At 40.4% G+C, this 23024-nt stretch overlaps 1 protein-coding gene across 1 annotated transcript in view; it reads right to left on the bottom strand.

Moving 5' to 3' along the window:
* Positions 1-23024, bottom strand: part of DOCK7 (dedicator of cytokinesis 7) — a 348282-nt gene that overhangs the window by 148326 nt on the left and 176932 nt on the right. The gene's annotated exons all lie outside the window — the stretch shown is intronic.

The raw sequence follows: 23024 nt of genomic DNA, 5'->3' as shown, positions 1-23024 counted from the left end.
GAGTTAATATTCCAAAAAGCCAAAATGAGATTGTGTTCACTTGTTTTCAGGGAAAAAAAACCACAACCACACATCATTTGTCTAAATTAGTAACCTCTGCACTGTTGAATCCTACTAATAATTGGCCTAATATTACTTTTAGATGCTGCATGTATGTGAGGATGGTTGGCTTGATTTTACTTAATATTTTTCATTAATAGCCCAGAAGAGGGAGTAAACAACATGTTTATGGAATTTAGATGTCAAAATGAGGAGAATTGTGAATGTCAGTGAGAGCTAGAAAATAGAAGATTCCTGTTTAGTGAAGCACAAGTTAATGTAGCTTTAGCAAAAATAATGCAAAACCATTGAGTGGTTTCTTTGGGTAACAGTGGACAGGAAATTAGACATGAAGTTGTACTTTGCTTTCACATTTGAAAAAAAAAAAACAACATGCAGTCCTATGCTGCATCGTTAAAAGCTCTGTCACAGAGCAGGGGGATATAATTGCTATAATCTGGTTTCACTGATGCTCTCCTCTCTGCTTACCTTTCCATGAGGAAGGCATTAACTACTTGAAGTGCACAGAAGAACAGGAAAAATGATCGGGACCCTGCAGGGATGGGCTTAAGGAAGATTAACTCGTAGCTATGTGGCTTTGTTACTCTATAGCTGAAGAGTGAGGGTGGCCAGCGAAGGAAGCACTGCCTTTTACAAGTACCTCGTGTATACATGCTGGTAAGGGGGAGAGGAGTTAGAGGGTCTGGCAAAGGACAGACATCTTTGGGCAAGGGGAAGATGCTCCAGGAAAAGCTTCCCGCAGGGGAATACAAGGCTGTGTAATATTCTCACCCAAAAGTGTTGAAAATCTTACTGCGTAAGGCTGTTAAAAACCAGGCTGGCCCAAGGGCTAACCAACGCACAGTAGAGAACAATCTGCATTCATTGGATTAGTTGAATCAATAACATCTTTTCCGTTTACAGCTTCTGTTGTTGTAGTAATAATAATAAAATGTAATAAGCTTCAGAGGTTTTAATGCACAGCAGTCTGCAATATTTGTAATGAAGTTGAAAGTGGTTCTGAGTTATGTGAAACTAACAAAAACATATAGCTGTACAGTGGACTTTTTTCCCAATTATGTGGTATTTTTATTTTTTTAAGTGAAAGTTACTCTACAACATTGATCTATGTTTTAAGTCACATAGACAAAGACCCACAGCTCTTTTGAAAGACTTCATCCATCCACCCCGCTGCAGACGTCAGCCTCCGTGTTGTTACTGGGAACAAGCCTGGCAATCGAGAAGATGTCAAAGGAGCGACTCTTCCCATACTGCTCACCAAGTATACCTACATTTTGAAACAGGCAGGCTGAAAATGGAAGGATGTTTCTGGGTATGCACGTGACAAAAACAATAATGACACTACTTGGTGACTGCAGTTGGTCATCAGACTAAAACAAAACTGCTCAGGCCTGATAATTCTGCAAGTTTTCCTTATCCAGGCCTTTGAACCTGTTAGTCTGCTGTGCACTTACATCATGTGCCACTCCGTCCCGCTGCCGTATAGGTAGCTATATCTGAGATGGGAACTAAAGGATGAATTTTCCTTCTTCCTGAGCTCCACTGGCTGAAGTTGAGGTTATCTTAAAAAAAATCCCACGTGCCTGTACCCACCTAAGCTTGCTGTGTCTCCAGAAATGAGCTGCTATTCAAAAGACCTTTGGTTTGGTATTCTTGTAATAGACATGCTCAAATGGAAATAGAAGAGCTATAGTACCTAATTGTTAAAAACGTAGTTCTGCCATCCCAACAGCAAACTTCTCTGGAAGGGTGGAATAGTTTAATTTGTCTCAGTCTTTTTGCAACTTGTTGATAAAAGAAACGCAATGATTGAAACACCTTTGCTGAATTTATTTAAATAGTGGGTTATTTTTTTTTTCTCCCTTTTTGACTAAGGGCAAGAAAGACTTCGGTGCTAGAACAGCAGCTGGCTTTTGGTCCTTCAATCTGTTAGCAAATCCTTTAGTTTATCACAGTGGTGTTTTATTTGAAGCCTGCTACAAGTAGTTGTTAAGAACTAATGGCTATTTTCAGGGTTTTTTTCATGTTTTTCGTACAAGGCTTAAGCATAGACAAGCCCATAAGTTGCCCTTGTGCACTTGTGTACAGTGGTGACACAAGTTAAATTACCAAGTTACTAGAAATTAATGTTTTTCGGTAACTACAGGGGACTTTAATTGGAAACTATGTTAATCGCATAGTAATTCTCTTTACCTCGTCTGCATTATCTCCTGAAAACCGTGCAATTAATTTGTGTCATCACTGTTGCTGCTGCTGCCTTCAAACACAAACCAAATGAGCATTAGTTACTCACACACCCAGCAGTGGCCTATTTTCTTAAAGGACTTCCACAAATCACTGGCTGATTACTTGCTTGCCTGACAGAACCAGACTGCATGTACCACAGAAGGTGGCAAATAGTAGCTCTTTTCAAAGTCTAAGCTTTTAATTACCTAATAAACTTTTCTTTTTTTTCTTTTCTGCCATTTCCTTTTTCCTTAGAAGGAACATTTCTTTGTGTGTTTATAATATCTAATAGCTTGGCACAACCTCAGGGCTCTAAATGATTAGCCGGGACTCTGCCTTCTCTTTCTAGCAAAGATATCGGCCTCATTTTTCAAACTAACGTGAGACCTCACAGTCCTCTTTGACTTGCCTCTACCTGACCAATGACCGAAACCCCATCACACTCAGAACTGATGGTGAAGGTGTTGGTGTTTGTTCCTCACCAAGCAGCACTGTAGCTGGGACTGGGAGCACGGGTAGCCCATGTGGTGTAAGGTAAAGGACATCTTTGTGTGACTCGGCTGTGCAGCTCCTCCATGGGGAAAAAACCCACCAGCTACCACATCCCTTTCCCGTCAGCTCTGTGGCCACTGGCATCTCAAGCCGCGCTCACAACCTTTAAAAATGCCTTTGGCCAGCACCCACCTTCCCTGCAGGCAATCACGAAAGGCAGCAACTGATTTCTGACAACTTTCCAACCTGAAGTCTTAGACTGGGCTGGAGACTGGTGGAGAAACCAGTATGCTGGTTTAACTCCACAGGGAACAAGCCACCAGACCCTTAGGGATAGTTCTTGGGAAAGATGCGGCTGGAAGCCTGGTTTTGCCCCATAATGATTCATGAAATGGAAATTTCTAAAGCGGCTGTTTAGGAGAGGGGGTTATTTACTAATGTTGGTAGACACAGCTGACCTCAGAGAGAAACAGAGCCTGGAGAATTGCAGACCGACTTCCAGAAGGCCTAGAAACAGAAAGACACTCAAGACCATTACTAAGTTAGTGCCCATCCTTGGGTACCAGCAGAACTGCCTGTTTGCGATGCCTTTCTTTAAAGCCTTGTTTGCCCTCTCGCCAGTCCCCCATGCTTCAGCAGAGCTGTAAAACTGAGGCTGCCCTAGTTTGATACTGAAGGTCTCCAAGCAGCTCCGCTCCTGTGAGAACAGCTGGGCAGGAGTCCCCCAAGCACGTCTCCCTTGGCAGTTGCGTTTTTCCCCACAGTATTAATGAGACACCCTTAAACAACAAGAGCATGAGTAGGTGACTGTAAGAATTACGTAAAGGCAGCTGCTGTATTTCCTTACAGGTGCGGTGGCAACTGGTGTTGAGGTGGCACCATGCACTCCCTCGCCTGATTTTCAAAGCCATCACTGGCTTCATGTTCTGAACAAAACCTGCTCTTCCCTGGTTCTTGTACAAGGCAAGACCATGTGAGTCTGGATCCGTTCGTGGTGAGTTCGCTGGCTCCTAGAGGAGTCTACACAACCTCGTGCTTTTAAAACAATCTGGTAAATACACCTGATTGATTGACATTTAGCATGGTGATGTGCTCCTTAGTTAAAGCAGTAACAGCAAACAAGTGGTTGCTTTACATACATCAACTGGCACTTAAACATCAGGTTCATTTATCTATAATTGGCCTGAAAATGCAGTTGGAAAATAGGGAGTGTGGATGTGAAAGAAGGAATCCCCCTCCTTGCCTGCGTGCTGCCTGGCTGTGCAGTGGCCACAGCCAGAGTCTGCCACTGCCCGGCTGTGCTAGAGAGGCAACAACAGGCCCCGGTCTTGGTTTTTGCCCTTGCCCTTGGCTTACAATTTTTTTACTGTGAGGAAAGTATTTTTTTTTTTTTTTTCTTTAACTTACCTCTCCAAACCCAGGAGCATTGGTAATGAGAAGCAGGTGAGCAGTTCAGTTATGCACAATGCAGCCAGAAGGACATACCAGGGTATTTGGGGAGGCAGGGAAGGGATCTCCTGTTTGCCATTAATTACAGTAAGAAAGTGGACTCACTCTGGAGACCTGATTTATTTCCAGAGTTATTGACAATCTTTTAACTGGAATGATGGAATGAAAAGCAACTGTCGGTGAGTTATGAAAGGTCAATAATGCCACAGATGAATACAAACAGCATATTTGACATCCAGCCTGCCCTGCATTCTGTTACGCAACAGTTTCATCCAAGGTGATAAGGCTTTTCAGGAAGGCTGGACCACCAGGTCTTGTGCTACCAGGAGCCTCCAAGAGGGCAGAATATGCCAGGTTACTTTACAGTCCTTTACCAGCCTGCAGTGGATTACTATGGGAGTATGGATGCATTTCTTCTTCCCAGTGCATGGAGCACATTTCCCTAGCCCTGCCCTGAAGGCTGTGGAGCACAGCCAGGTACACCACACAGCAGTATTTCAGCCTAACGCATCCCTACGGCTGGAGCCTCTGTTAGCCTATAGCTGCTTTCTGGCAGCACAAAGGTGTTACAGCTTCCCATTGACTTGGTTAGGCCATGCCAACATTACGTAAAGGGGTCTTAAAATGCTGGAAACTTATTTGCATTGACAAAAAGATGTAAAGAGGCATTCAAGGGAGTCGGGATGGAGCCCTGAGTAATCATCATTTGACCCTATGATTGGATAGCTTCACGAGATGGTTTCTGTTGCCTACTTGGATGAACTGAGCTTTATAAACAGTTCCCTTCCCCGTTTGTAAGCAGTTCACGGGCAGCTGTAATTGTTCGAATCCACAGTGTGAATAGTAAAAAGAGCTTTACTTAATGACTGCAGAAGCCCTTCTCGTGTGAGAGCTCTCTGGTATTTATTCACACCAGAATTCACAATGCTTTTGTTTTCTATGAACGCTCCTGCAAGTAAAAACTTGCTCACTCTAATGTTTATGAATAAATGCAGTCGTAAATGCCATCAAAGCAAATCAGCAGGGTTTTATTTATGCAAGAAGATGCGCAAATAAATGTTTGCTGTTTTCGCCTAGGTCTAGTGGGTGTTTAGGCATGTGTTAAAGCCAAGGCTTTGTGGGCTTTCCGCTCAGCATTCACACGTTATTCTTATTTGCCATCTCCTCCTTTCCTACACTCTGATCCTGCCAGTGAATCCCTGTGCCCCAAGGGAACACTATTAAAGTCAATGTTTTAGGTATTTATCCACATCCAGCAGCTTGCTGGGTCAGTGGATAAGGTCATGCAGGGTACTGGAATCACTCGTAGGATGCCCAGGCTTGGGGCCCTGTACATAGGTGGACAAGAGGCAAGGGGGATTGTAATTGCAGCCTCATGCTGTTTTCTGCATGGCACACAGCAGATGATACCCACAACTGCTTTATTGGCACGTACTGACTCGTGGAGTGAGGTGGCATGGGTTTTGTCTTACACAGAAGAAGTGTGGGAAGGTATTGCCATCCTGTCTCAATCAGTGCCCTAATTAAATACAGGAGAGGATTTTCTTTTTAAAAAGTCAGTGTCAAGCCTTGTTAAAGAAAATTAAGATGCACTGAAATTAATGTGGTAGGAACTGGGGAGGTGCTTCAGCTAGACTATCTATATTTATTAGAAAGGGAACTAAAAAAGGAAGTATTTTCTGATCAGACAGAGCTCAATCCTTAAACTGGGCCATTTGCAAGTTCCTTACAGAATATAAGGATGTTGTGAAAGTTTACAAATTTCCCTTTAAACTCTGCAGTTAGGGACTGGTTCCAGGGATGAATTCTATGTCCCAGCCTCTAAAAACTATAAAGGAATATAATCTGAGACTCACCTCTTTCCAGGATTTGTCTGTAAATCCCTCTTCTCTTATCAAGTTCATTTGGGATTTTGTGCTGGCCACACTTTCAGGGGGTTTGACTTGAAGACTCAGGTCGTTCCCTTCCATTCCCTTGTTCCCTTGAGTTCAAAGGAGCACAATAGTACAGAATTTTAAAAATCTACATTCAGCAAGATGATAATCCTCATTTACAAACAACACTATATAAAGGCATCTGACTACTTCAAACCACAGAGCACCTGAATCGGAGGTATAAATCAGACCTTGCAACGGTCAAAAGCAAAGTCCTAGATAGAAATGCATTAGGATGGGGAGTTCAAACAGAAAACTGAATTTTTTCAAAGGCTTATAGAGAAGAGCTTCAGCTGATCACAGAGAGATGCTTCAGCTCTGAACTGTGATCTCAACCTGACCACAGTGAAGACATGTTTCTGCCTCCCCTGCAGGTGAGAAGAGGTGCCGTTTTATGGCAGTGCGGAAACACAAAATACAGTATTTGTTAAATGCAACAAGCTCATGTCTTTGCAAATATATTAAGTTCTTTGGCCTTCACAGTTCAACCAGTGGTTTGTTGTTTTCATGCTAATACAAATTCTTGTATTAATAGGAGCATGGCCTTGGGTTTCTCCAGCCGTATGGGAAAAAGTTACTTGTCTGATGGTAAACAAAGAACAGAAGAATTGATTCACTGTCTTCACTTTTAAAAAGATGGTATGAAGCAATAGTGAAGCAATTTTAATTGTGACTGTGTAACACTTGCGATCAGTAAGATCATTTGTGTTCTGTTTTTAGGAATTGGGGTACTAAAGAGTACATACAGCATTAGAAATGCAAAACATGACCGCATGTTCTCAGGATTTTGTCAGTGTTACATGAAAGAGCACTTGTGCTGGGATGCTCAACTCTGAGGGTATTCTCTGTTCAGTGTGTATTTACAGAGATGTATGAATATTTGATTAATGAGTCATGGTCTCTGGAGAAATTTAATAACTGTACTGCTGTACAAAGCCAGCTCCTTAACTGTTAACACAGCTGCCAATAGTGTCACTGACACTGAAGCCCTTTCTGCATCTAATATATTCTGTGGAGTAAATTCCTTTGTTACAAGAGAATCCATGGGACACATTATTCAGTTATCTGTTTTGAACTGTTGCAGGCTCAATTTACAGACCCTGATTTGTAAAGATTTTTCCAGTGGAAACAAGCAGTGACACATGAGCCATAAAGCAGCAGTTTCATGAGGCTATGTTGTTACAAAAGTTAGCTGGAAGGTCAGTTCTAAAGTGGAGCTGCTTTAAAACTTCTTGCATGCTTGATAATAAAATAGGTGTTACTATTGTCCAAATTGCTGTTTTCATCAAATATTTTTATAATATACTGTAACGGCATATTCCATATGCAGCTGAAATAAAAACCATCAAAGCTCTTGTTGTGCGTGTGCCTTATATTTGTATAATCCAGTTTATAAAATGTAAAATGAACAATGGACGAAAATACTGACATCTAGCAGACTGACACGGCAAGTTCTTACCGCCTTAAAAACTGTATTCAGCGGGACTACTCAAGCGAGGAAAGGTTGTTCAGGGGCGTATGATTTGCAGGATGGGGCAGAAGTTTCCTCCCTGCCATGACACCAGACCAGAATTGTTCTTCATTTTTGCTGAGCAGTTTCCCAAGAATAATTCACTGCTAATTTTATAATTTCTCCATTTTTATTCCTAATACACTTGAAGAGATCAATTTTCACTTATGAAGTTAGGTGTATATTTTAGTGGTGTTACTCCAGCTCAACTGCTTTAAATAATAGGGGGGAAAATGTCAAAAAAAGATAAATTTAGTGCAGAGGCTTTCACTAGAAGCTTTAACTGCAGGTTAGAATTATACATGCTATGCAGAATTTCCTGCAACACTTCTCCTTTGGGCCACAATGCATTACAGCAGACGTATAATGAAGCTGCTATAAAATCCGTGGTAATTAAGGGGGATTTGACAGTAATTGCAACAGTGAATCAACTTAATTATTACCTGCTTCAAAGAGAGCTAACCTGATGTTATAATCTAACCTTTCCTACTTCTAAAATGAGAGATTAAACAAGTATATGTAGCATTTAAGAATTAAATCTGTTGAGATAGGATTATATTAATATACTTTTCATATACATTTTATATATGTGTGTGTATATAGGTACAAAGCAGCTAAATGAACAGCACCATAAGCTGACAAACTGCAGATACGCTGACTGTATGCATTCATAAAATAAACAGAACCTAGTCTGCATCTGAGGCGAGCCAGCTTCTCTGTTATTTGCTGAAAGCATGGGGACCTATAGAAAGACCGCTGCTATAAAACGCTACGACACACACAAGCCTAGTTCCTTGAACAGCCTTGTAAAGGGGATGTGATGAATGTATTGTCTTTCTGTGCTTAATTTTAAGCAAACTATTCTGAAATACATTTAAGGAGGCTGTAAAGCCGTGAAAGTGAGAAGCTGCTTGAGGACTTCACAGCCCTGCTGCACACCGCCCTGGTGTGGCTACTGGTGTGACCCCTTAACGATCAATAAGCAGTACTGGAGGTTCCAGTGTTACACAGCACAGAGGAGATTCTCCTTTGTCCAAAACTGGTTTGCTGTTTTTCAGTGGCACGTGACTTGCCCTTGAACTAAAAAGAAGCTTCTTACAATGCCTTCAATTGCTTTGAAACTGGGACCTCAGCTAGAGAGCTCCATGGATTACAGAGCAGCGGTATCCAAACCTCCGGGTGCTTTCTCATCCTGCCTTGGACAGGCATCATAAACACCAGGGAGAAAGTTGCCTAACGTGACATTGGTCTAATCAATTCCAGCCTGATCAATCCAGCTTTCACCTACTGCATCAGGTATACTGAACCCCCTGCCAGTCACTCAGGGTCTATTGGCTGAATACAAGCATCCCTTTTGTCTGTTTTCAGAGCTTTTGAGATGTGTTACCTGAGAGCAGGGGTTTGTCAGAGGGCCGCTGATCCAAACCCTTCTCAAAACTCTTCTCCAGCGTTGTACCTGACTGGTGCATGCAGTGCCGTGTCTATAGCAGGTGGATTGCAGTAATATTCTGGAAGATAAGAGGTGCAATAATAAAGCACTAGCTTCGAAAAAAGAGAGAAGTGGGCATTATCATTGTCATCATCATGAAAACTTGCCACAGCAACTTTCACTTGAAGTTCATCTGCAAAACTGACAAAATTCACTTCAACTCTGCTCTGAGGAGGGGTTTGACCGCCCGAGAGAGGCGCTGAGGGACAGACTCACGCATGCCCTTAAAATAAATTTGTCAATGTTTACTTCTTCTTGTTATGTTGTGAAACAATAAATTAGAAAGACTTCTTGTTTGTTTTTTCATGTTCTGGCCCGTAACATGCTACTATTAATAACTAAATTTTATTACTATAGGCCTCAGTTTTCAGGGAGTTATCAAGCTGACAATGTTGAATAGACAAATAGGTTAAAGATATCACCTGCCATGGATGTGTAATTTAGCTGTATGGCAAGAACAAAGTCTGAAATTGTATTAAGCCAAAACCATCTCATCTTCAGGACACACTCTTAGAAGATTACAGCTGTTGAATCTGCCTTAAACTTAACTTGAAAGTCTGCCAGTCTTTGAATAGTGCCGTACAGCAAAAATGGTAGAAAAAGCCAATTCAGCTTGGCAATAATAAAAAACCTCATTCTATTGCTGGCATTGTGATTGTAGATTAAGAATAAACATCTAACTTGCAGGGGAAAGCAGGCTGTGATTTCACTTTAAGTATAGACAACATAATCTGTCCATCAGTAATTACAGCAGTGAACTGTGGAAGCCTCAAGGTACCTGGCAATTCATCCCAGGACATGTGCCCTAAGTGCACAACACCTGTACCTGGTACCAAGGCTTTTACTTAAGATACCCCTTCCTGAAGCCATAAAGAGATCCTCTTCTGCATCTATTATTCGGTAAAGGACAAGACACTTCAGGCTCAGCTTCTTTCATAGGATACACAAGCCAAACACTTCCAACCTGCCCTCCATCATACCTGCATTTCTCTTATTCTTAGCGAGCTGGCCCTTTGTGAAGTCAGAAACAATATGCTTCTGGGAGGAGAATGCCCATGAACCTGCCGCTTATGATCATTAACTGCCTTCAGCTGCCATAGACAACTGGCATCTAAATATCCACCTTCCCTCCAAAGCAATCCCTGAACAAGGGGATCCTGCTGAGAACAGCCTGCTGTGGGGACCTAGGAATCTTTCTCCTGGCAAATGACACCAGCATTGCTCCAGTCTCTGTCAAGTGGCTGTGCAAAAACCCATGATCCCTCCTGCAGTGAAGTCCCACACTGAGAAAAGACTGAGATACCTGAGAGCTCTCAACAAGCAGCTCCTCTCTGGACAGTTGCAACCTGAAGCTCCGTAACTCTCTCCGTAACACTCACTCCCTTTTGGTAAGTGCCTAATGGAGGGGAGATGACAGTAAATCCAGGGCTGTGTGTGTACCCGGCGTGATGTAATGTGCTCACAGCCCTGTGCGTGGGCATCCCCCTTCCTGGAAGCTGCTTGAGCACAATGTGAGCTAAGTCCATGTTACGAGGTACCAGGGGCTGTCTTTCTGGTGGCAACAGTGACTCGCTGCTCATATGTAAGTAGAGCGAATGGCAGACTTTAAATAACAAATTTTCGCTGATGCCTTTTGCTATTTTTACAACGCATTTTAAAATAAATGAGAGATTAACACAGAAAGAAGTACTTAAGGTGCATGCTCAGTAACTATTTTTTCATAACGTTTTAATGGATTCAGGGTTGAGCTCCACTAAAATCTGGATTTATTAGAAACGCTCCATGCATTTCAATGGAGTTTTTCTCATGAATCTAGATATTTTACATTATTTCGATAGAGCTGACCCTCTGATTCATTAGAAATGCTCCAATATAACCCATGGAGCATTTCTAATGATTCTGGTTTTACAGCAAATCCAAGGGTCAGCTGTACTGAAAACAATAGTGCTAACCTCTAGGTTTATTAGAAAAATGCTTTGTGTCTCAATGGAGCATTTCTAATAAATCAGATAAATAGGGATCCCCCACAAAAATGCCCAACTGCTGAAACAGACATATGGATTTGTTGTTATTGGGATCTTTTAAAAACAAAGATTATTTCATAGACTTTTCTGTTGCTCATTCTAGTGTAATCCCCTCCTATCTAGAGTTTAGGTCTTCACTATTAAAAACTTAGTAAATATTCCTCATAATGCCATCAGGCTGAGAAGCAAGCACTGCTGTCTCAAACTGTCAAGCATTTTTCACCTCACTGACGAAGACACTACGGCACAGCCGACTTGCATGATGTAGGAGCTGTAGCTGCCAGGTTGGGGTTCAGGATTTGGTGCTGTGCTGCTGGCTGGGATGGGTCCTTTCACATTCTGCTCACTGCCTCTGCTTCTGCTACAGAAATGGGGAGAGAGGGTGAGTGTTAAAACAGCTCAGCAGTGGGTATCACCATTGATCCACTATGGGTGCACGTGAAATTTAACTGCAGCAGATGGCACTGAGACTTTTTTAGACCTTTAAGCTAGCTTTTTTCCCCAAGTTTTTCTAATTTCACCAGAAAAAAATGTCATTAATTGCATGGGCCATTGTGCCAAGCCACAAAAAAAGATAAAAAAGTAACTAACTCACATATACCATCTCAAAAGGCCTCTCTCCACTCACCGGAGTGTCATGTCATGCAAAAGTTACAACTTCTGGGCTGAAGCTGCAGAGACCCATCACCATCTCTCTTTGGATCATCCTCCACTGGAACCGCTCTCCTCCTTATGTGTGTGCCTGCGTACAAGCGAGTGTTTGTATGTACACGTGCAGGCTCGTTGGAGGGTGTTGGGAGCGTAGCCACGCCAGGAGAGCCTGTCTGTGCGCAGGTAGGTTGGGTGGCACATCGCAGGAGCTGCAGTGAGAGCCTGGCCGTCAGACCTCCTCTGTAGCAGCGCTCCTTCTCGGCAGGAAGAGATTCTGCATCATGGTGCCAAGAGGAACACGAGGCGCAGGCGTGCACTGGTGAACTCATGTGTTGCTCCAGTCTAGGAGGAGTAAATGCCTATGCTATGAAATGCAAAAAAAGCCTTGGTAAGCTGAGACAAAGCTTTCTGTTTAAGAGGAAAGGCCAATGAGATAATTTCAATGACTCAAGATTTGGTTAGAATGTTCCGTATTTACTGAGTATATTCTGTACTGTCCAGATATTTCCCTGTGGTTCAAATACCATACATAAACCACTGCATTTGAATTCCTTGTTCTCTGTGTGAATTGCAAATCCTCGGCTAAGAGCCAGTTAGTCTCAGTTTGAACAGTATTCCAGTCCTCTTCCCTGCACTCCCCAACAACTTCAAGAAATCTGCTGACCAGTTTCTCTGAAAACCTGAAAATAAAACATGCTGCAGTGGTAACAAATCCACAAAACCAGAAACTCCACTTTTAAAATGATTGGTGTGTCTGAGTGGGTCTCTTTTCTTTTCTTTTTTTTTCTTTTTTTTCTTTTTTTCTTATCAAGTTAGATGATTTTACCTAGCAGTGAAAACTGAGAAAGTCAAACAAAAAGAATTTTACCTACGGCATGCTGCATGTCTGCCTGGTGCTTGAATATGGGATTGTTTTGTTGCCTGAGTGTGGGAAGATGCTGAACCTGTCTGCTCGAGTTACTGAGAGTCCTTCATAAGGTTTAGGTGTGTGTGACCACCACTGATTTCCCTGTTCCATGGTTTCTCCCATACACAAGTTCATGCTGCCAGCACGGTTGTCCTCTAAATGATAAGCAAGTTCTTTAGTAAAATTGTAGGTCAGGGCAGGAGCCTGCTCGGTCAGGGGGATTACAGCAAAACCAGCGATGGGATTTCAAGACTTTTCCTACCCCAGAGGCACTGGCAATATCACCACCAGGCAACCTCCTCCCCCTACCCACTCAAATGAGATACAGCAGTTTATCATGTCAAGCCTTGCTGCTGAGTGCTGTGTCTAGGGCCTCTGGCTGTCAGAGGCAGGATTTCATCTTGGGGTCCCTAAGGCCATATAGAAAGCCTAAAATGTTCATTTATGTTTCTTATTGTCTGGCCAAATCTGTGTGTGCTTAAAAAAGTATCCGGAAGTTTAAAGGCTAATCCCTGCATTATGTGGGCTTAGAAATTTTAAAAAGTATTTTAAAAAGTTAAATACGTTTATTATTATAAACAGCAATGCCTTTGTCAACACCTAGTTATTCTATATAAAATGTTTATATATGAAATGTTTCCTTCTGTGATGCTTATTCCTGAGATCAATCTCTCTCATTACATTTTTGCAAAGCAGCTCCATTAAAGATAAGTGTCACTATACACGTCTAATTCATAGAGATATCTGTAAAGATATACGTGTAGTACACGAGTGTTTACGCACAGAGGAATTTGTACCTTGGTTTAACAGAATTTACAGATGTTTGTGCACATATATGCTGTAGACAGTATTCCTATAGTAATCACTGTGGGCATATGTGTGTATAACGTGTATAGATTTATGTGCTTTATAGATATGCAATGTATCTGTGTAGCCATAACTTAATCTGCAGTTCAGAATTTATTTCGGCTTTCCACATGAGCTCTTTTAAACAATGTTAATTGTTTCAGAACCAAAATCATTGATGATAACTCTTTTAGGAATTGTCATGTTGTCTATAAATATTTAGCGACCGGATTGTATTTGCCAATGTATTCCTGTATTACAGATGAAAAGGTAGCATCTGCTGAAATTAAAAGTGGCCACATTTTCGCTGCAGCTTAATTAAATGCCAAAATTTATCTACATTAACAACAAAGTGGTGAAATTTATTGATCAATTCACATGATATAAGTTGACAAATGGCCCGAGCAATTTCCATTATTTTCTACACGTGTTAAAATTTGTAATGAAAAAAGAATACTATATTAACATTAAATGTGAAATGAAAGGGGGATTTTGTAATGGGAGCGGGTGCCCTGGGGCAGTAAGCTGTGTTTTCCGTGCCCTGTCCAGGCGGAGGCTGTTTGAGCTGTGTACAGATGGGCCTTTGACAGTCCTACAGCTGTTCTCCTAATTGTCCATTAAGTGTTCTATTGATTCTCTGATTCAAAGTACATGTCTTTCAGCTCAAGCTATCGTGTGAAGTGGCAGACACATTCCTCCTAGAATGACAGAGCTGCTTGAAACCTAAAAATGTGGGCTGCCAGTTTCAATTGAGGTTCCCGCTTTCAAAGGAGAAGGCTTGGTTAAAGGAGCTTTGTAATAGCTGGTTAGATTTTAGTTTCTAAACTTTTAGCATCAATCAATTAAAGCAGCAGCAGCATGAAAAGTTTTAATTCCTTGTTAAGCATTACGGATTGCACCTGGCTGATAAAGTGCTGCCTGAGGATACTGGGTCGCGATAATAAGGATTAGATCTTGTTTAGCTGTATGCAGATTTTTTTCTCAGACCCCTTTGACATATGTAATGATATTCTCATTTGACTTGCAAGTTCACTTTTAGCATTTTTTTAAAGGAAGATCATCTGCAATTCCAGATTATGCCAGTCAGAAGCCTGTTTAAAATCATCTTCCTTTAATCTGAAAAGTGAAAGAGAAGATGCATATCTGTTGCAAGGACCATAAATCTTCAAAGAAACAAATAGCCATAGATAAAACTGTAAAAGTTATTTAGTTCTCTTCCGAAAGAGGTTTATTAATCTAAAATTTCCAGTCCATTGTGTCATGATTTGGTTATCGCACTGTATCTCATTTCTTGCAATTGTATAAGCCTTGTGTATCAAGCAAAGAGATGAGAGCCTCATAGCTTAAACTTGATCAGTTGTATTCAGATATATCACTAGAACTAGAGGGGAAAAAAAAATTGAAACATAAAAAATAGCCAGCTGAACAGAGATTTGGACTGTGCATGAATTTTTATTCAGAAGGCTTCCTCTTATTTTACTGAGATGTGTATGAAGTGATTTTATTATTAAATTTAAACTGAATTTTAAATTCTTTTTTGTCTTTTTAAAGCATAATTCCTGGTAGAAAGAACACAAACAAACTGTTTATAGACTTACTACTTGAGAACCATCCACAGTAGTTGTGCACAAAATGAGCTTTTCCCATATGCGATCAGTTCTATCTGCCTTTATATTTTTCTTTTTAAAAATCCCCATCATTTAAATGAGACATGAAACTGTTTCCGATAAAGCTTAAAATAAGGAGAATTATTTCTCTTCAAGAAGATTTTTATCCTTTATAGTTAATGAAAAACCACTCTCCTGTGAACGTTTAAGATCTGCTTATTCTTTAATCATCCCTCCTTATATCATTGCCCATGTTAGTTTTTGCACCACAGCCACCTTTGTACGGTTGCATTTCTGATAACCTTTACCTCCGGGTCCCTATTGGTGGTGATTCAGTAGTCAGATTCACCAACATGGAGGCTAACAGATGACTTGGACCCATCAATCAAATTAGTTACAGCCTTTTAATTTAAACAAGAAGCTTGCTGATCTGAACAAAATTAGATTTTTTTTTTAACCTTAACCTATTTGTCTTTGGGACATCAAATTTACAAGCATCAGCAATGCTTAATTCTAAGAAGTAAGTGCACTAACTAGTTGGTGATTCCAAGAATACAAACAAAAATTTCTACTCATGCATCAAAAGTAAAGAAAGAAAAGAAGAAAAAAAAGGAAAGGAAAACAAAGAAAATAAACAGCATGTAAGGGGAGGCATTTGACGTTTTTATAACCAGAGTTTCTCTCCCTATTCCATAAAAAGGAATATGTGTCAAATTAAAGAAACAGTGTAGGAAGCTGTAGACTACGTTACAAGGCACCTTTTCTCGTTTTAGGAATGTAAGTTTTGGGTTTGAGGCATGGGGCCAAACACTAAAAGCCCTGTGCATCAAGGGGACAGTAAACCACCCATTTGTTTTAACCATCAAAAGAGGAAACCAAAGAGTCTATTTAATATAATAAACCATATATTGATACCTGCAAAACATTTTGTAAATCTACTTCGATTCCAGTGCTTTCAATTACACCGTTAGCCAGTTTTTTAAAAAGATTTTTAGAAGCTTTCAACTGTAGACTTTTGTCTTGTTGAATGAACTTCAGCTACACTAAATTTTAAGTAAATTTGTGATGACTGAGCAATATACATTGGCTGAGCTAGAATCCAATAACCCACAGGACAAATTAATTTTCAACAAAAAGGGCAGAAACCTCAAGTGCCATGAGTATATGGAATCTCAGTCTATCTCTCTGGAGCCATTTTTGCAAATCACTACAGCTATTCATAATCTAAATCAGTCTCCTTTAGCAGCAGAAAGATCTTTTTTCATGACAAAACAGAAGATGACATTCATTAGTGCCTAACTTGCATAAGCTACCTTAAATTTATTGGTGCTCTTATACTTATCTGGGTAAGAATTCCTTTGTCTACAGCTATAGGAAAATTCCGGATGTACTACTTAAAAATATAAATTGTCACTTTTATCAGAACTTTTGGCAGTTTACTTTATTTTAGAAGTAAAACTGGTGGTTAAGGTTTTAAGACTTCCAATGGGCGTTGTTTCAATCATGGTTAATATGCACCCAGGATAGCAATACCAATATAAGTGAGCAGTTGTACAAAAATCTAGAGAACTGTTGCTGCCTAGACACCACCGGGTGCTAACTTTTCCCTGTATTTAAGTACAACTTAGGGCGTTACAGAAGAATCCTAGGATCTATGTGCGGATTCAGGGTGGAAAGCGAAACCCTTGGCTGGTGCAGTTGGCGGATCGCTACAGAATTGTCTGGATGGTGTCTCCCTCTTCTCACCTGATGGACCATTTCTTACATGGAAGGTCTACCAGCCCATACCAATCCACCTGCAAATATCACATATCCTACAGAAACTGCAGAGTCTGATTATTGTAAAAATGCACATTCAAGTCAGTATATAGGAAATAAAATATAAATGGATTTGCTTTAATGTGATGCAAGTGAATACTGGTCTTCATCCACCTGTTTTATAAACTCCATTTCCTGTCTTGGGTACAGGCTGTTAATTCTTAAATGCCTTTAGCTTGATGTCTCCTACTTGGGATGCAACTGCAGGAAGTATTGTGACCTAAAGATTGACATACATGTCATTTGTACAAGTGCTCTTTATTTCTTCATGCAGAAAAAAGTGGAATAAGCATCTGTGGCAGCATTTGTTAAAGTCTGGATAAAGCTAAATGATCACAGAGTCACTCTAGCCTCAAAACATACGAACTGACGCTTGCTTTCAATTACAATTTCTTTTATAGGGTGAAAAGTGGACAGGGATGTTTGAATGACAAACGATAGATATAAAATAATGAGAATGTTAGTGGCTATGTCTGCTCTTTCTTTCTGGGTGGAAAGACTTCTTGTGGTAGGTCCCACGCAGACAACAGATGATGGTAAATCTACTTGAATGCAAGCAGCATGTATTTAGGGTTCAGAAGGTGAAGACGCGATCTCAGTCACAACAGCTGTTATGGAGCTCTAACTAATAAGTTTCAAATGGCCAAAGATCCGCTGTGTTGCTCAAAAAGTTTTCTGGATTCTGTTTCTAGTTCTCAATTCCCATTGCTGAGAGCATCCCTGAAAAGTAACTACCAAACTACTTCCGGCCGAAGACAACAGAAGAAAGAGTTCCCACAGTGTTGCAGAGACTGCTCTGATTCTTATTTCTACCAAGGAGTTTTGATCCTAGCAGCTGGTTGGAAGCAAATACAGCTGTATCTTTGTAATTCCTAGGGGATGGATCAACACTTGTTTGGGTCCCAAAAAGACTTGTAACATAACACATTTCAAAAGTCTTTCATTTGTCTTCGATTGTAGTCATAATCCTTTGTGACTACCTTTTTTTCTCTATAGCCAGGAAATTCCTAGGAATATTGTAGATTCATAATTTTGGCTCTGTCACAGGCTGTTATAATAGGTAAATGAGACTAATACTTAGCTAAAGAAAATGTGTCAGAATTAATGTTATCTTCATGTGTCCATATGTTTAGGAAATCAGGCTAAAAGAAAAAGATAAAATTACTTATCAGACTCCTAGCAGGAGCATAATATCTACTATATTCATTCATCAGGCACAGGTCCTATCTCAGATGGAGTGAGAGCGTTCAGATGTAGGGCTGGAAAATGTAACAGAGGTTTCGTGGTGTAGATGGGAAAATTCTTATGAATTGTTTTGCATGGGTTTTTTTCCCCCCAAATTTGAGTAAAAGTTCAGGTGAGATCTTATTTTGGGCCATCTTTCTCTGGAGAAAAAGCAGCTGTGTAATTCTTGGTTTATTGCCTACATGCTACTCCTGGCTCTGCCTCAGTGGATGACCTTGGCTAGTCATTTCCTTTCTATAAAGTGGCAATTGGGCTATTTACTCCCTTCCCATAGGTGCTAGGAAGCTTAATTAATATCTGCTTTGAGAACCTCAAAAGGTGCTAAAGTGTTACTATATACTAAAAACAATCTTTGTAGCTCTAAACATAGACTAGAGAAGGGACTATTAACTAGCTGACAGCTTGGAAGGTGCTGTATGAAGCGTACAGGTTAAGTGTATGATGTACTGCCTCTATTCCTGAAAGCAGAGACCCTTCTGCAATGACCCTTCTCTATGATTCCCATCTCTGTAGAACAGTTCTCCATCCAAGCTCCAAACACTACCAAAGGACTCTCCTCCAGCCTATTTTCTTCAGGAAACAGGGGAACACACTTGCAATGGAGAAGGAACATCACTTTATAGGAAGGAACATAACTTGCTTTATGAGATCTGCACATGGAACAGAAATCCCGTTGCAGGAGCTTCCCTAGTGCTTCTGTACACCTTGAATGTGCAGTCTGCAGCTTTTTATCAAGCCATATGATTTATGAAATATGGATGGCTACGCACTGATGCCTCAGTGCAGCCTGGCTATGCTCTGTGGTTCTCTCACCTGAAGAATGTGGATGACACTCATGGTTAGTCAAGAGAAGCTGCCAAGCATCCTCTGATATATAGTACAGAGATTGCAGTGCACAGAACTTGTAAGAAGAACAAAATCAAGTTCTTGGCCTCCAGGCATTACCATGTATCTCAAACCAACCTTCAAAGAAAGTTATTACACTGGATTGAGAGCAGATTAAATCAGACTGTAATGTTTGCTTATTATTGTCAGTTTTCAAACTGCAACCTATGCTCTCTCTGAGCAATTTGTCCTTCGATTTGAAGCTGATTGAGAGCAGAACAAAATGGCTCAATTATAAAGTTACCATAGCTGGATCTCTTTAAAAGTGAGCCTAACTTAATTTCAGCTCTGCCTCGTTCTGACGAAATCTCTGCTGTAATTTGGCAATCTTCTCAGGATGGTCCTGAGGGGGTAGCATAAAATAAGAAGGCAATTCACTTCCATCAGGCTTCTGGGTTTGCAGCTTAAGCTGATGGTATTGAAATGAAGGTGAGATTTGTTTAAACCTCTTCTGGAGTGAAACAGCCATTTCCAGCTGCTGCCATATCTCAGCATGGAGTGGCAGTAGGGAGGGGGGATGGAGTTTAGGTGCAGGCGGGATGAGATGATCCATACAAAAATTCAGCATGTTCTTCTGGAGAATGGTGAGGTTCTTGAAAACTGAAATTAGAGTGATTCAAACTGTCCTTTTTGGAGCATATAAAAATTGTATGCTTTTAAAAAAAAGAGAAAAAAAAAGCTCGAAGAATGGAGGTGAGACTCTGCAAATTCTGGTGTGCCCACAAAGCCACTGAGACTGCTAAGCTCAGCCCCAGATAGATGGTTCAGGATCGTTGCCCCTTTCCTGAGGGTAATAGGAAGGGAGCTGCCACTGACTACTGGTCCTTTGGGTGTTCAGCAGTGTCGCTTCTAGTAGCCAAGATGCCCAGCAAGACTACTGATGGGAAAGCTAACAGACATACAGCTTACAGAGGTGCAAGTAGGAAGCATGTAATTGTTAGAGAGCAACTACTGCAATGAGAGCCTGAGAAGCCTGGCTTTTAGCCACCACATCTGCTTGCCATATAATTGTTACAGCCTTTAGACAACTGAGGCAGCCCACACTGCCCACTCACTCTCTTCTTCCAAAAGATTTGGGGAAGTGACTCGACACATTAGTTAAAGATTTAATAAAAGCATTAATTAAAAAAAAATTAATCAAAGCATTAAGAAAAGAAAGTTGTTTCATCTCCAAAATTTATGTTAACCTACAACAGAGCTCACCTATTTCCCAAACACATTTGAAATACTTCAAATACTGTAGTAAGAAAGGAAGGATTTAGCTTAAGAGAGTGCTTGGTAGAGAGACATATTCTAGGAAAGCACTGAGGTAACTCGGTCCTGGGTGTTACCAGCTCAAGACTACTGAGCTTGGAAACTGAGCAGCTCTTTTGACCACCGAAGTAGTCCGTTTTGGTTAAAGATGAGGCTTGTGAAGTGCAAAAGCTGGTGCTGGGCTGCCTAGCTAATATAACGACTCGCTATGGGATGCACGTGCTGCTGCAGGAGGAGGGGATACAGACCTTGGGGTCTGTGGTGCCAGCCAACCTTTCCAAGAGAGTCAATTCTTTCCCTTTGAATCATCATGTTTTTAGGGGTTACCTTGCTTCCACCACACTTTAAAGCGGTTATTCTGTTGTCTTCTGGCACAGTAGCAGAGTGAAATGATTGCTCTGCCATGCTGCTCTGTTGTCTGCTGCTGGGTCGTCTATAGGAGTGTTGCTGGGCTTCTACTCTCTCTGCACTCTTAGGGCCTTTTCCTACCAAAGGTTTTTTTCCCCCTCTCTCTCTGCTACAGCTGCTCACTTTCTTTCCTACTTTTTCCTAAAACTGTTCAAAGCCTTCAGAATCAAGGGACTGAGTATTATGAATGAATTAAAAAAACCCAACCAAACTACCCACCGCACACATCAAAATCAGGCCATGAAAATTCAGTGCCTAGGTTCCTCCATGCTGCATCTCACGAGAATTACACATGAGCAACTGTAGCTTAGTTCTGGGCTTGGCTGAATCTTGCCAGCTTAAAACAAAAATACAGCCATTATAATAATAAATTTTCACTGGGTCATTTTCCTAAGTAACATGGAGAGAAAAAGACAAAGCGTGGAATAAACACCAAAAAACCCAGATGATACCCACCTACACATAAAGAGAGAGATTTTGGCAAGAATTATTATATGTGACTCAGTCTGTGTGTTACCTATGCATATGTGTACTTTATTTTTTTTACACTGCCATGTCAGAGCATCTAGCAGTTGACATTAGATGTACAACAAACCTTTGCAGAGAGGTGAGCTTTTGCAAAAAGATAAATAATCCTTTTAACTTGTGACCATGGTTAACGTGCATATTTCCTTACACTTCACAACTGGTGAATGAGAGGTCTGATTAAACATGATACAAAAAGAGCTTGCAAGTAGCACTGTTTACTAACATTTCAATTTCTATGCCTCATTTATTAGACTTAGAATAAAAAGGTTAGAGGGGTGTTTGGGATTGTCTTTAACCTTGATGATATTTCCACTGAAGCAGCATAATGGCTCTTAATTGCTTAAGTGAAGAGAACATGTTGACATGTCCTTCTTTGTGCTTAAAGCTCTGTGCCTAAACCATTATGCTAATTCAAGCATTATATACACCAAAGTATTTATGGGACTGACACAAGTGATGTTGCAGGTAAAGGGCTGTGAAATGGTCTGTAAACAGAGAGAATTGATTCCAGGCCCAAAGCAATGCTGTTAAAGTCACAGACATTGAACAGCCAGCCCTACAATTTCTATCCAGATTGTCAAACTGGGTCAGACAGTGTCAGCAGGGCTGCCATTATAGATCAGATGGGTGGCTTTAATAATATGTAAACCAACCACATAAACGCAAATTAACATGGAAGCAATACGGACTTGACTGTGCCTTTTTTTTCCTGTGCGCAGCAGTTTTGGTCACAGAATACTCAGTTGTAACATTTGCTAAAACATTTAGGTGTTTAAAAAAAGAGAGAGAGAAGAATATCAGCAGTACGACTTGTTACTGCATTTTTCCTAGTCAAGAGAGCAGCACTGCAATTTGAAGGGATCACAAAGAATATGTACATCATGTGAATCTCTGTACAAAAATAAATAGTGCAGTTAGGGGGTTTAATTTACTTATCCAACATATGAAGCTGGGTAGATTATTTGTATTTTCCTCCTTGGGTCTAAGGCTAACAGTGCGGTTTTATGTTATGCTGAAATAATTTATTATCTTGCTTGTTTTATTACTAAGAACCCATAGTTTTTGGCACTGAATAGAATTTTGAAAATACAGTATCCTTTCAAACCTGCATCTAATTTATTGTTTGCATTTCACTAATTTTAGACAGCTAAATGAGACCGATGAGCTCTGCCTTTATTTCTGCTTATTTTTATTTTTGGCTCTGGACTGACACTTTTCTATTTAGTTTTAAAATGGTGCAGAGTAATGTCTTAGTGTCTGTATCTTTCTTATGCACTCAGAGCAGACATTTCACCGATTTTGATTTTTTTAAATGTCATGAGAACAGTATCATTCATCCTAGACCTCATGTGTAAAATGTAAACCTCAGAGGGAAGTCCTACATTCATAGTAGTCTCTAAAGCATTATCATACTTTGGTGATTATTTCAATGACAAAATAATTTAAATAAATACAAAATAACAGATTTCATAACAATGCTTTTTATAAAAAGAAAAATACAAATGTTTACCCTGAATTCACTTGAGTGTCCTTTGAAGCTGATCCTTCAATAAAAAAAAATAATTGAGATTCAACAGACCTGATTATAGATAAAAATCTAGAAAAATATAGAATAGTTGGACCTGTTTCTTCACAGCAGAAAAGCCATGTATTTTCCAGCAAAGCACACCTTGGTCACACATCAGCATTTT

Source organism: Accipiter gentilis, chromosome 8 (genome assembly GCF_929443795.1).
Source record: "Accipiter gentilis chromosome 8, bAccGen1.1, whole genome shotgun sequence".
In the NCBI taxonomy this organism is placed as follows: domain Eukaryota; kingdom Metazoa; phylum Chordata; class Aves; order Accipitriformes; family Accipitridae; genus Astur; species Astur gentilis.
This window is presented reverse-complemented; position numbering and strand designations above follow the sequence as displayed.